Consider the following 14,732-nt stretch of genomic DNA (forward strand, 5'->3'; position numbering starts at 1 on the left):
GCTGAGACAGGAGATTCATCATTCTCAGACAGCCTCAGCTACTTTGTGAGGCCTTCACAATTCACTGAGACCCTGTTTCAAAATAAAAAATAAAAAATACAGCTGGGCATGTAGCTTGGAGGAAGAATGCCCCTGAGTTCCATTTCCAGTGCTGAAAAAAAAAAAAAACTTCTTATTTATAATGATAGCCACAAAAGGAAACTGTATAAATATGTTGAACCCATAACATGTGAGATGTTGTTCAAATGTCAAATTTAGGCTTGGTAAAATATTGCTATAGTAGATAAAATATTATTCTTACCATTTGAAGACCAGAATTATTATCCTGTTGCATTTCACTAACCTGATGATCTTGATAAAAAGCGATATTTAAATATAGATTCTCAACTGGGCGTGGTGGCTCACGCTTGTAATCCCTGCACTTGGGAGGTGGAGCTGGAGGATCGCGTTGGTTCAAAGACAGCCTCGCTGGCTTAAGTGACCCTGTTTCCAAATAAAAATATAAAATAGGTCTGAGAGTGTAGCCCAGAGGTAGAAGGGTTTCCAGAAACCCCAGTACCACCAAAACTATATATATTCTCACTTATATTCAATGGCAATATAATAATAAATTAAGTATTGTGCAAATTAAGTATACACTTATCATTCAAACTTCCAAAACTTTCTTCAAAGAACTATTTTTGTTTTATTTTTGTAGTACTGACGATTTAACCTAGGAGTGCTTTAACTTTGAGTTACATGCCAGTCATTTTTATTTTAAAACAGGGTCACACTAATTTACTACATGTTGTCCTTGAACCTGCAATCTTCCTATCTCACCTTTCTAAGTGTTGTGCTTACAGGTGTGTGACACCACACCCAACTTCTTTCATCCTGCACATTTTTCATTAACCTGCTTTTTTCCCAGTTTCTCGAATTGGAAGCTGAGGTTCTTTCTTACTATAGTACATTTAATTGAACAGATTTTCTCCTAAGCACTATTCAAGGTACAACTCACAGACTCAGACTCGGATGTAATTTTTTATTTTTTATTATTTTTCTTTTGTTTTTCTCTATTCAGTTTAAAATATTTTTCTCTATTCAGTTGCTTTTCTTTATTCAGTTTAAAATATTTACTATTTTTCCTGGAAAGTTTTTTTTTTTGAAGTGTGTGTGTGTGTGTGTGTGTGTGTGTGTGTGTGTGTGTGTTACTGAAGACTGACCAAGGGGCATTCTACCTCTGAGATCTACTTTTTTCTTCTTTATTTTGAAACTGGGTCTCACTAAGCAGCTGAGACTGGCTGAGAACTTGCAATCCTTCTATCTCAGCCCAGCTGAATTTAGGTTTTGTAGATACTTTTTTTTTTTTTTTTGGTGCTACTGGAGTTCCTGGAAACCCTTCTACTTCAGGGCTATACTCCCAGACCTATTTTATATTTTTATTTGGAAACAAATCTCTTAAACCAGCAAGGCTGGCTTCAAATCTCTGGGAACCTCCTATCTCGGCCTCCCAAAGCCAGGGATTACAAGCGTGTGCAACTACGCCCAGGCTTAGTTATGATTTATTTAAAACTTCTTTACTCAATTGATCAATATCTCTTCCCCTTTTCTTTCCTCCCTACTCCTCTTTCTCCTCATTCTTCCTCCTCCTTTCTCCTTCTCCTTCTTCTCTTCTTCTTCTTCTTCTTCTTCTTCTTCTTCTTCTTCTTCTTCCTCTCTCTCTCTCTCTCTCTCTCTCTCTCTCTCTCTCTCTCTCTCTCTCTTCTACTGAGATTAAACCAAGAGAAATTATACCTTTAAATTACACCCCAATACTTTTTTATTTATGTTTTGTTTTGAAACAAAATTTCCCTAGGTTGCTGAGAGTCTCATTAAATTGCTGAGTCTGGCCTTGAATATGCAATCTTTCTGTCTCAGCCTTCTAAGTACTAGAATTACAGGCATCCTAGCTGTATGATTGGTAAGTTCTACAGACACGCGAGATTATCCATGCAGGTGCCATAAGCCTTTATTAGACCGGCCCATTATTCCCGGGCAGCTCCCTCCCCCACCCCCGTGTCGCGGGTGCGGGGTGGGGGTGGGAGAGACGTGGAAGAGAGCCTTCCACGGATGTAGAAATCTCTCTGTCCCACAGGCTTCTGTCTTCCTCGATCCCGCCATCCCCTTTTTATCAAAGGGGAGTGGCTTTCCGTGGGAACATCCTGGGTCTCGCAGGGTAGGCAGGTCAGCCCCACCCCTGCCCCGTATGGGGGTCCAGAACCTAACATCCCAGCCTTTTGGTCATAGGGACGACGACTCTATCGAGCTACTTCCTGCTGACAGAGGGGGCGGAGTCAGGGGCCCCAGGCCGGGAGTCAGGATCCAATCCCCTGGAAGGGCGGGGGTAGGCGGGCATGGCCGCAGCGAGAGCTGGAGGTTACCCTGGAGAGCTCGGTGACTGGTTTACTTTGAGGAGACCTAACAGGCAAGTTGCTATTAAGGAAAGAAAGAAAAATTGTGAGAGCAGATCCTAGGAGCCCTTTAAATATGAGGTAGATTGTCACTAGATCTATTAAATTAAATGGCAGCATTTCCCTGAGGAGAACATCTTCCGCACCTCCAGCAGTTTATATTTGACCAGAGTTACAAATAGCAGCAACTCCCTGAGTGGGTATAGGTCTGTCTGGTCAAACGAGCATCTGCTACTGCGTCAGGAGCATCAGTACCCGACTTTCAAAGTTTAATACTTATGGCAGTTTAGCATTCGAAGAGGGAGAGCACCATGACATGTAAACGAGTGGACCTGCTAAAATATAAACTTCAAAGTGAGTTATGTCGAGAAAAACGAAGCTTAGTAGGTCCTAATACTGTGCAAGAAAATTCGTCCTGGGACTGTTGCAGTGGGGCCCTTTTTAGCCGAGTAAGATGGTGCCAGTTGGGGTCCCCCAGCAGTTTGGCTGCAGTGGGTGTGGTGAGGATTACTGTGAAGGGCCCCGTCCATCGTGGTTGAAGTTGTTTTGGCTGGAGTGACTTGAGAAGGACCTGATCCCCTGGCTTGAGGGCCTTAGCTGTATGGTGTGGAGCTGTTTCGTCAGTCCCCGGTTGGGGAAGGTATCGGTCAGCATGTTCCCTAAGAAGGTGCCTGAGGAGAGACAAATAAGGGAGATAGGAAGACAAAGGAGGGGGTTCCACAGGAAGAGTGTGATTAAGCAAGAAAGGGCGGCCGTATAGCAATTCAAATGGGCTCATAAAGGTGGGGCTTCGGGGGGTGGCCCTCACCCGGGCCAGAGCTAGTGGCAGGAGCTCCGGCCATGAAACCCATAGTTCCAGAGAGAGTTTCGTTAAATGATTTTTAAGAATTCCATTCATCCTTTCTACCTTTCCTGAAGACTGTGGTCGGTAGGGAACATGGAGATTCCATGCAATGCCCAGAGCTCGTGTCACCTGCTGAATGACTTTAGAAACAAAAGCTGGACCGTTATCAGATTGCAAGGAGTTAGGGAGGCCAAAACGAGGAATGATATCTGAGCAAAGAACATTGGCCACCATGCTGGCTGTCTCCTCCTTTGAAGGAAAAGCCTCCACCCAACCTGTTAGGGTGTCAACCATGGTAAGAAGATATTTAAGTTTTTGGGGGGGAGGCATATGTGTGAAGTCAATTTGCCAGTCCTGTCCTCGCAGGTGTCCCCTCATTTGGTGGGTGGGGAAGGAGGGGCGAAGGCCTCCCTGAGTGGATACAGCAGCGCAAGTAGAGCAGGAGGCACTGACTTTACCAATTAGCTGTAGTAGGAGAGGAGAATAGAACAAGGGGCTCAGAAAATGCTTTAGTGCCATGGGTCCCATGTGAAGAGAGTTATGTATTAAGCTGATGATCTCTTCAGCCTGGGCCTTAGGCAGAGCAATTTTATCTTATACTATGAGCCAGCCATCTTTTGCGCTGGTTGCCCCAAGTTTTGTCAGGTGTTATCGTTCAGCCGGGCTGTAATTAGGCACCATTGTAGGGAGTGTTAGAAACAGTATAGGTGCTGGTGGGCTTGGCTGAGCCTGTTGTGTCAGCTGTCACGCTGTATAATCAGCTTTATTGTTTCCTTTTGCCACTAAGGAAGACTCCGTCCGATGGCCCCTACATTGAATGATGGCCAGCTCGGATGGTAAAGAAAGGGAGTCTAGAAGCTTTTTAATTAGGGTGGCATTGATAATGGGTGATCCCTTGGTGGAGAGAAACCCTCTCTCTCTCCAGATTGAGGCATGACAATGTGCTATTAAAAAGGAATATTTAGAATCGGTGTAAATGTTTGCCCGCTTGTTTTTTGCCAGCTGTAAGGCTCGAGTTAGGGCGATCAGCTCAGCCTTTTGTGAGGTAGTACTGTCCGGTAATCTGGCAGCTTCAATTGTTTGAGTTAGAGTGACCACTGCATAGGCTGCTTTCCTCTTACCTCTGGCGTCAGGAACAGAGCTGCCATCAACGAAATAAGTGACATCTGGATTAAGAAGGGGGGTGTCCTGGAGGTCCGCTCGAGGTTTGGCTAGAGCTTCAATTATATCAACACATGAGTGAACATCGCTAAATGAACCCAAATCAGGGCCCTGACCCTGGCTCACTGGTAACAGAGTGGCCGGGTTAAGGGCTGGGGAATGAGATAGTTTAACACTTGGGTTTTCCATAAATAGCAAATAAAGTTCCTGAATACGGGATGGTGACAGAAGGGGAATTGCTCGAGGGGAGAGCAAATCCTGGAGCTTATGTGGGGAAAAGACCTGCAGGGGCACCTGAAGGCAAATTTTAAGAGCCTCTTTTGTGAGTGCAGCTGCTGCTGCCAGAGCCCTGAGGCAGGGTGGCCAGCCCCGGGTGGTGGGATCCAGTTGTTTGGACAGATAGGCCACTGGCGCCTGAGTTGGTCCCAGAGGTTGCGTGAGCACTCCTGTAGCTATCCCTTGCCTTTCGTCAGTAAATAACAAGAAGGTCTTAGTGGGGTTGGGGAGTGCCAGTGGAGGCGATTTAAGGAGAGCTTCTCGAAGAGCCTGGAAAGCTTGTCGAACGATCACAGGCGAAGTGAGAGGGCCAGCCGGGGTTTCCTTAATTGCCTCATGTAGTGGCTTAGCTATGATGGCAAAGTTGGGGATCCAATGTCGGAAAAATCCCACAAAACCCAAAAAGGATTGGATCTGGCCAGCTGTGGTGGGCGGCTGTAAGTCTCGTAAGGCCTTGACCCTGTCCACCGTAAGTCCCCGAGTGTTGGGGGTAAGGTGGAGGCCTAGGTATTGCACCTCAGGCATTGATAACTGGGCTTTATGTGGGGCCACCCTATAGCCCTTGCTCCCAAGGAAATTAAGGAGGAGAGCAGTGTGATGCTTAGACATTTCTAAGGAGGGGCTACAAAGCAAAAGGTCATCTACATATTGTAGTAGAGAACTAGGCTCTAAGGGGCACTGGAGGAGATCTCGTGCTAGAGCCTGCCCAAAGAGATGTGGGCTGTCTCTAAAACCCTGGGGGAGGACAGTCCAGGTAAGTTGCTGGGCGACCTGGGTGTCAGGGTCCTCCCAAGTGAAGGCAAAAAGGGGATATGATTCCGGATGAAGGGAAATTGTATAAAATGTGTCCTTTAAATCAAGGACTGAGAAGTGGGTAGTATTGGGGAGTATCTGAGACAGGAGGGAATAGGGATTAGGGACCACCGGGTGGATTGGTATCACTGCCTCGTTGATCAAACGGAGGTCTTGGACTAGGCGATATGTCCCATTAGGCTTTTTAACTGGGAGGATAGGGGTATTATAAGGGGAATTAATAGGGATGAGCAGTCCCTGCGCCAGGAGACGAGAAATGATTGGCTTAAGCCCGCGCCGATGAAGGAGGGATATGGGAAACTGGGCACGAGCAGGAAAAATATTGGGGTCACGTAGGGTAACCCGAACCGGGGTGTGGTGAGCTGCCACGACTGGGGTACTGGTGTCCCATACTATGGGGTCCACCACATCTGTTGGAAGGGGGGGTTTTCCTTTTGGTCTTCTATTGTAGCTGTAGCTATTAAAAATATGTTAGAGGAAGCGGAAACCGGGGGAAGATTAAATGAAAGTTCTGCCCCAAGTTTGGTTAAAAAATCTCTACCCAAAAGGGGGGTAGAACATGATGGGATAATCAGGAATGGATGCTTGACCATAAAACTCTCCAGATGGCATAACAGGGGACCTGTGGTACGTGGGCAGGAGGGTAGGCCGTCAATCCCTTGGACCGAGATTTGGGAAGGGAAACTAGGTCCAGAGAAGGAAGGGAGGACAGAGTAGGTAGCTTCTGTATCAATCAGGAAAGAGATTGGTTTACCCGCTACCTGTAGCGTGACCCTGGGCTCAGCTTGAGTAATACGGGTGGCCGAGGCCGGGGAATGTCAATCTTCAGCCAGACCCAGTAGGGCCATCAGCGGGGCCTGGTCTGGAGGGGTGGTTCCCCGGTGTTGAGGCACCTGAGACTCACCTCCTCTCCAAGGGCATTCACTTCTCCAGTGTCCCTCTTGGCCACATGCCGGGCACGGCCTGGTTGGCGGACGTGGTTGGGAGCAACTGCGTGCCCAGTGACCAGCACCACCACACTTGAAAAAGGTTCCGGAGGGTGGCTGTCATTGCTGGCGTCCTCCCCTAGGTGGCGCTCGCCGTCCCAAAGGCTGCTTATCCTCAGCTGGCCGCAGGGCCGCCGCCAGGGCTTGGGCCTGTATATTCGCCATCTGGCGAAGTTGGAGCGTACGTTCTACTTCTGCCTGTTCCTCTCTGGAATTAAAAACTTTAAATGCCATGTTCACCAAGTCTCAGATAGGAGTTTGAGGGCCATCCTCAGCCTTTTTTAGTTTTCTCCGAATGTCAGGAGCTGATTGCCCAATAAAATGAGTGGCCAATATGACTGAGCCTGCCTCCGTAGATGGATCTAAGCGGGTATAACGGGTAAAAGCATCTCGTAACCGATTTAGAAAAACAGCTGGGTTTTCATCTGGACCCTGGGTAATTTCCTTAAGCTTATCATAATTAACTGCCTTATGGGAGGCATCTCTCATACCATCAAGAAGACATTGTATCATATAATTTCTTATTTCTATTCCCTCCTTTACATTATAATCCCAATTGGGTTCCTCAGAGGGAACTGCAGCGTTACCGGTAGGAAGTAATGGGTTGGTTACGTGGGCCTGGTCGGCCCTCTCTCTGGCCACTTTCAGGATACGGTCACGTTCATCTGGAGTTAAAGAAGAAGTTAGAATGACATGAAGATCCCTCCAAATTAAATCATATGTTTGTATAATATGTTGGAATTCCTTGATAAAACCACTGGGATTGGCTGAGAACGAGCCCAGTTTTTTCTCAAGTTGTCCGAGGTCAGGGAGGGAAAAGGGAACGTGTACCCGGACCATGCCCTCTGCACCGGCCACCTCACGAAGTGGGGCCAGGAGAGAAGGAGGATTCCTGGAACGAGTCCGGTGACCTATGGGGGTAGGCGAGGGGGAGGCCAGGATTGGTCCCCTGAGGGAGGAAGACGGGGGGGAAAGAAATGGGTTAGAGCGAGAGGCCGCCCTGGAAGGAGCTGACGGTCGCAACGGTAAGGAGAGATCTTGTGGGTCAGGCTCATCCGTAAATGAGGCCGGTGCCTCGGTCGGGTCAGACTCCAGTATCCATGTTTCCTTGTACAATGGCGGCTGTGAGTCAGCTGGGTTACCAGCCTGTGTCCCGGAGGGACCACCAGGTGGCTCTTGTGGGTTACCAGGGGGTGTCCAAGATGGCGGCTGTGGCCCACGGGACTCCCCAGCCAGCATGACTTGGGCAGCAGGGCTGGGGGGGGTGAGGAGAACAGAAAATGCAGGCGCCAGAATGGCTGTAAATACAACAGGTCAGACCATTTTGCAGATCGTGTGCAAAACTCACTGAGAGCCATTAACATCCTAGGATTTAATGTACCCATCACAGGCCATCGAAGATTATTGGTTAACTCATATGTCGGCCAAGTCTTAGTACAGAGAGAAATGAGTGTCTCGGGGGACAGTTCCCCTGAAAAACCCAAAGCCTGGAGATTAGCGAGGACACGGCCCAGTGCCGACTGGGAATCAATCTTAATCTTAGATTGCTGATTTCCCCCCATTACTGATAAGCAGGCAGGAACAAAGTCAGAACTCCAGCGTCCTGGGGTCCCACCCTTTGTTCAGAAACAGATTGGTGTGTTGGAGAAAAGACATCTCTATTTCCCGTACACACCCGCAGCGCGGCCTGGCCGGCAGGAGAAGACTCAGGGCCGCACGTTCGGATTCCTTTAACAGCCAGAAACCTGAGTCCAGAGGGGGCTAGAAGCCGGAACCCGCCTATCCAAATTGAGGGGAAGCTTACCGCAGTGTGAGCGCAGAGGGGCTGCAGAGCCAGGCCCACGCTGTGGAGATGTGTGTGAAATAATGGCTGTGAATGGTATTTAAGATGGCCGCCGACTTTTACGATTGGCCAGGAGAAAAAATGGGAGGGTTTTAAAATTTTAATTAGCCCTAGGATTGGTTAAGAGTGAAAATAGGGTGGAGTCTAAGATGGCCGACCTGTAGTTTGGGAAAAAAATGGCCGCCGTCACCCTTAGAGAAGAAAGGAGGCAAAATGGCTGCCGACCTGTGGGTTGGACAAAATGGCCACCTCAGCATAACCACGTGCCAGGGGAAGATGGCTTTCACCAGCATAACCATGTGTCAAAGATGGCTGCCGTCACCCTCAGAGAAGAAAGGAGGCAAAATGGCTGCCGACCTGTGGGTTGGACAAAATGGCCACCCCAGCATAACCACGTGTCGAGGGAAGATGGCTTCCCTCAGCCCATCCCATGTCAAAATGGCTGCCGTTACCCTCAGAGAAGAAAGAAGGCAAAATGGCTGCCGACCTGGGCAAAATGGCCACCTGTAGCATAACAACCACGTGTCGAGGGAAGATGGCTTCCCTCAGCCCATCCCATGTCAAAATGGCTGCCGTCACCCTCAGAGAAGAAAGGAGGCAAAATGGCCGCTATCGTCCCCTTAAAGCCCGGATGTAATATGGCTGCAGCTCATATCAAAATGGCTGCTGCCATCACCTAAAGCCCGGAGGCGTGATGGCTTTTTTCGTGTTCTGACCAGGAATTGAACCCAGGTAGCGGTGGTGAGAGCGCCAAATCTTAACCACTAGACCACCCAGGATTTGGTTTTAAAACCTGGTACTTACAGCAATGTAGTAGCCAGCGCCATAGGCGGGGAGAATCGGAGATCCGCCGCGTCTTTTGGAACGCGCTGAGCCACTGGGGGCGGTTCAGTGAGCGGGCGGGGAGAATCGGGGATCCGCCGCGTGTTTTGGAACACGCCGAGCCGCTGGGGCTGGTGGTGGTACGGCGCGCGGGCGGGGAGAATTGGAGATCCGCCGCGTCTTTTGGAACACGCTGTGCCATTGGGGCTGGTGGTGGTACGGTGCGTGGAGCCAATAGGCCAGAGGTCCCGGCGGTGACCGGAGCGCCGAGCTGGAACGGTGGCTGCGGGAACACCGAGCGGCAGGCGGGCAGCAGGAGAACCACCAGTGAGCCTGGTTTGGGGAGGACGGAGCAAATAGGCCAGAGGTCCCGGCGGTGACCGGAGCACCGAGCTGGAACGGTGGCTGCAGGAGGTTCCAGGAATCTGTGGCGCCGGGGCGCCGTCCGCGGCCAGAATCTGGGTTGTGGAAGGCCGGGCGGGGCCCGGGCCAGAGCGTAGATCCAAAGGCCAAAATAGTTACGTGGGGTTTCGACACCAAGTGTATGATTGGCGAGTTCTACAGACACGCGAGATTATCCATGCAGGTGCCATAAGCCTTTATTAGACCGGCCCATTAGTCCCGGGCAGCTCCCTCCCCCACCCCCGTGTCGCGGGTGCGGGGTGGGGGTGGGAGAGACGTGGAAGAGAGCCTTCCACGGATATAGAAATCTCTCTGTCCCACAGGCTTCTGTCTTCCTCGATCCCGCCATCCCCTTTTTATCAAAGGGGAGTGGATTTTCGTGGGCACATCCTGGGTCTCGCAGGGTAGGCGGGTCAGCCCCACCCCTGCCCCGTATGGGGGTCCAGAACCTAACACTAGCTTCTAAACTTTTTCTTTCTAAAAGTATTTTAAAAAATATTGTATACTGACCATAATTTGTAGTATTATGTATCTTTCCACAGCTTTATGAATAGCACAGATTTTGATAAAAATATTTCTAAACATTACATTCATTTATGTTTTTTCTCTTTTCTGGTACCCTTAACAATTTATATTTATTAGTGGTTTTCAACAGTGTCTAAATAATCATTTGCATTATTACAACTAAATTTTTGCATTTCTTTATTTGTGAGTTTATATCTTTTATTCCATCAGAGACACTTTAGTTGTTAGTGTTTCTTCTCCCCTTTTATTTCTAGGGTTCTGACTACACATTTGCTGAAATTATTTGAGACTGTGTCATGTTGGTGAGATCCTATTATATTTTTATTGAGGTACTGGGGATTAAACCCAGTAGTGCTCTACTATTGGGCTATATCCCAACTCTTTTATTTTATTTTTCTTTTACTTTGAAACAGCCTTACCAAGTTGCTGATATTGACTTTGAACCTATGATTCTCCTTTTAGAAGTCTCCCAAGTCCTGGGATTACAGACATGTTTCACCACACCTGGCAATCTTATTTACTTTTCAAGCTTTTTTCCTCTCTTGCTGAACCCACTTAGTTTCTGTCACTACATATTCAAATTAGTTTTTTTTACTGCAGTATCCAAGTTACTATTAAATCACATAAGTTTTCTTTTTGAATATTATATACTGTTCATATAACTTCAAATAAATATAATTCATAATATTTACAATTTCTCTTTCCATTATTACATAATTTTCTTTCTTTTTTTGTGGTACTGGGGTTCGTGGAAAGCCTTCTACCTCCGGGCTACACTCTCAGACACCTATATTTTATATTTTTATTTGGAAACAGGGACTCTTAAGCCAGTGAGACTGACTTCGAACTTGGGTGATCCTCCTGTCTTTGCCTCCCAAGCACAGGGATTAAAAGTTTGTGCCACCACACCCAGCTTCATAATTTTCTTATAATACTTTAATATGTCTATATCTTGTTGTAACTATTTATATGTCCATGTCTAATGCGTTCAATAGAGAACAAATCTTGCCTTACTCCTGGAGCTATCTTTTATTATAATCCTTGCATAATTTTCATTTTTATGCTTTTTATTTCATGTATTAGGCAAAACTATGCTGCCATTATTCCAAAGATATTCATGACCCTGCCCCTAGAATCTGTAAAAATGTGAATTTACATGATAAAAGTGATTTTGCACTAACATTGATGAATTTGAGATGAGATTATCCTGAAAAAATGGATGAATCATTCTAATTAATGGAGTCCTTAATTGATATTGGTCTATATTATTTTACTGAAATTGGATAGATATAATCTTAGAAGGAATTTTTCTCCTATTTCTATCTTTGAAAATAGAAATTAGGAGTCATGTACCAAAATACCAAGTAGTTCTTAGAAGCTAGGGGTGATCCTAAATTTATATAACTAGTGTGGACATAAATGAGACTGATGGAGACCTCAGTTCTTAACCTTGGAAGGCATAAACTCTTCTTAGATATTAAATAAACCAGAAATATTCTTCTCTAAAATCTCCAGAAAAGAATGAAGCCTGTCAACAACTTAATTTCATTTTGATGAAACAGTTTTCTGACATGTGATATATAACATTATAAAATAATAAATTTATATACTTTAAGACACTAAATTTGTGCTTATTTCTTATTGCAGCAAGAGAAGACTTAATACACATTTTAGCGTTTTTGTATGTGTTGTCAGACATTTAAAATTTTATGCCTTTGGATGTTTGTATTTAGTTTTCTTTCTTTAAGGAATACTAGATCTATTTGGCAAGTATTTTAAAAACATTTATATTTCAATACTGATTTTTAAAATTCTTTAGGTGGGGAGCACGCCAGACCCCTGGAGAAACCGGGACCCGGTCGCAAGGCACTGGGTCCCAGGCAGGGGGTCAGGAGGGGCACGCCAGAACTCAGAAGAGCCGGGGCTGGGTTCCAGGACTCTGGGCCCTGGGCCGGACCACGCAGAGCATGCCAGACCCCTGGAGAAATCGGGGCCGGTCGCAAGGCCCTGGGTCCCGGGCGTGGGTCAGGTGGGGCACACCGGAGCCCGGAAAAGCTGGGGCCCGGGTCTCAGGTCTCTGGACCCTGGGGGGTGATCTCGCGGAGCACGCCAGACTCCTGGAGAAACCAGGCATGGAGCACGCCAGAATGCTGGAGAAACAGGGCCCGGTCGCAAGGCCCTGGGCCCCAGGCGGGGATCAGGCGGGGCACACCAGACCCCCTGAGAAACCAGGGCCAGGTTGAAGGACCCTGAGACCTGGGGGAGATTGCATGGAGCATGCCAGACCCCTGGAGAAACCAGGGCCTGGTTGCAAGGCCCTGGGTGGAGATCAGGTGGGGCACCCTGGACCTCTGGAAGAGCTGGAGCCAAGGTTACAGGACTCTGGGCCACAGGCGGAGTCCTGCAGAACATGCTGGACCCCTGGGGAAACCGGGCCCAGGTCACAGTGCTATTGAGTTCCTGATCCCAAAACCTCCTCAAACCACACATACTGTCTTCACTTATTAAAAAAAAGAAAAGAAAAGAAAAGAAAAAGAAAAAGAAACATTGGATAGGGGTCAAGAAGGCCATGGCGGATGCCTGGATATTGGAGATGCAGACAAAACTTATTTAAATGAACTAGAACTTTTGGAAAAGTTCCCCACGAAGGAGGACTGCTTCTTCTCTACATCCTTAAGAATCTTGGACATCACCTGTAAGGAGAGAGTTTAGTGGAGACCTAGGACAGAGGCAGTGTTGGAAACAGTCTCTGTGATGGCGGTGGAGACTTGTATTCAGGAGAAGAAGATATCGGATCCCACCAACCTATTTTTTGGAGAAATTACACCAAACATCAAATGCTACTGTCGTGCATGCTTAGGAACACTGGACAACATTCAGAATGGGAAAAGAGCTTGGGAAAGTTTTGAAATGGTGGAGGAAGTGGCAATGGCAGTGTCCTGTACTCAGGGGAGGCAGAGATCTGATGCATTACACCTGGAACTTTTGAAGTAATAACCCCAGAGGCAAAATGCTACCACCATGCAACCTCGAGAATGTGGGACAAATGGCTGGGCAAAGAGGGTGCTTGGATTGGAGCCTGCTGAGGGTTGAGCCCAGTGTTGGGGCCAGTGAAGCCTGCTGTGAGGCAAGGCTGGTACTGGGGACTCCGAGGCCGGGATCAGAGCATGTCAAGTGGTAGGCCAATGCCAGGGCCAGCAAAGCCGGGATTGGAGCCTGCCGTGAGGCAAGGCTGGTGCTGGGGCCTTCAAGGCTGGGATCAGAGCCTGCCAAGGGTTAGGCCGGTGCCTGGGCCAGCGGCCGGAATCGGAGACTAACATGAGGCAAGGCCCCTAGTAAGGCATTCGAGGCCAGGATTGGAGCCTGCCGAGGGGTTAGGCTGGTGCCGGAACCAGCGAGGAAGAGACCGGAGCCTGCCATGAGGCAAGGCCAGTGCTGAGGCCTCCAAGGCGAGGATTGGAGCCTGCCAAGGGGTTAGGCTGGTGCTGGGGCCAGCGAGGCCAGGATTGGAGCCTGCCGTGAGGCAAGGCTGGTGTTGGAGCCTCCAAGGCCAGGATCAGAGCCTGCTTATGGGTTAGGCTGGTGCTGGGGCTAGTGGCCGGTATCGGAGCTGTCTGTGAGGCAAGGCCGCTACTGAGGCCTCTGAGGACGGGATCAGAGCCTGCCGAGGGGTTAGATGGGTGCTGGGGCCAGCAAGGCCAGGGTCAGAGCCTGCCATGAAGCCAGGCTGGTGCTGGGGCCTCCAATCTGGGATCAGAGCCAGCCAAGGTGTTAGGCCGGTGCTGGGGCCAGCGAGGCTGGGATCGGAGCCTTCCGTGAGGCAAGGACAGTGCTGGGGCCTTCGAGGTCAGGATCGTAGCCTGCCAAGAAGTTAGGACAATCCCAGGGCTAGTGGCCAGCATCGGAGCCTGCCTTGAGGCAAGGCCAATGCTCGGGCCTCTGATGCTGGAATCGGAGCCTGTCGAGGGGTTAGGCCAGTGCCGGGACCAAAGGCCAGCATCGGATCCTACCATAAGGCGAGGCCGCTACTGAGGCCTCTGAGGCTGGGATCGGAGTCTGCCACGGGTTACACCGGTGCTGGGGCCAATGGCCAGCATCGGAGCCTTCTGTGAGGCAAGGCAGGTGCTGGGGCCTCTGAGGCCAGGAGAGGAGTCTGTCAAGGGGTTAGGCTGGTGCCAGGGTCAGTGAGGCTAGGACGGAGCCTGCCTTGAGGCTAGGCCCATGCTGGGGCCACTGAGGCCAGGATCAGAGCCAGCCGAGGGTTAGGCCGTTGTGGGCACCAGCGAGGCCAGAATCAGGGCCTTCCATGAGGCAAGGACGCTGCTTGAGCCATCAAGGGCTAGATCAGTCCACCGGGTAGCCAGGCCACTACTGGGACCATCAAGAGTGGGATTGGTACTTGCAACGCAGCATGCACAGAGAAGTATTGCAGAAAAAAAAAAAAAAAAAACAGATGCTTCCCATAATCCGCAATAACTAGGAGGAAAGGGGCAATAGGAAGAGGTCTTGTTATAGAAAGGGCCCTATCGTGAATCAATTAAGGTGACCAATCAGAGGGTATGGAATAGGGGAGGATGAAGCCTCTTTAACACGCAGGAGGTACATAAACAAATGTATAAAAGTTAATCACC

This window comes from Muscardinus avellanarius (genome assembly GCF_963383645.1).
Source record: "Muscardinus avellanarius genome assembly, chromosome: 17".
Taxonomy (NCBI): Eukaryota; Metazoa; Chordata; class Mammalia; order Rodentia; family Gliridae; genus Muscardinus; species Muscardinus avellanarius.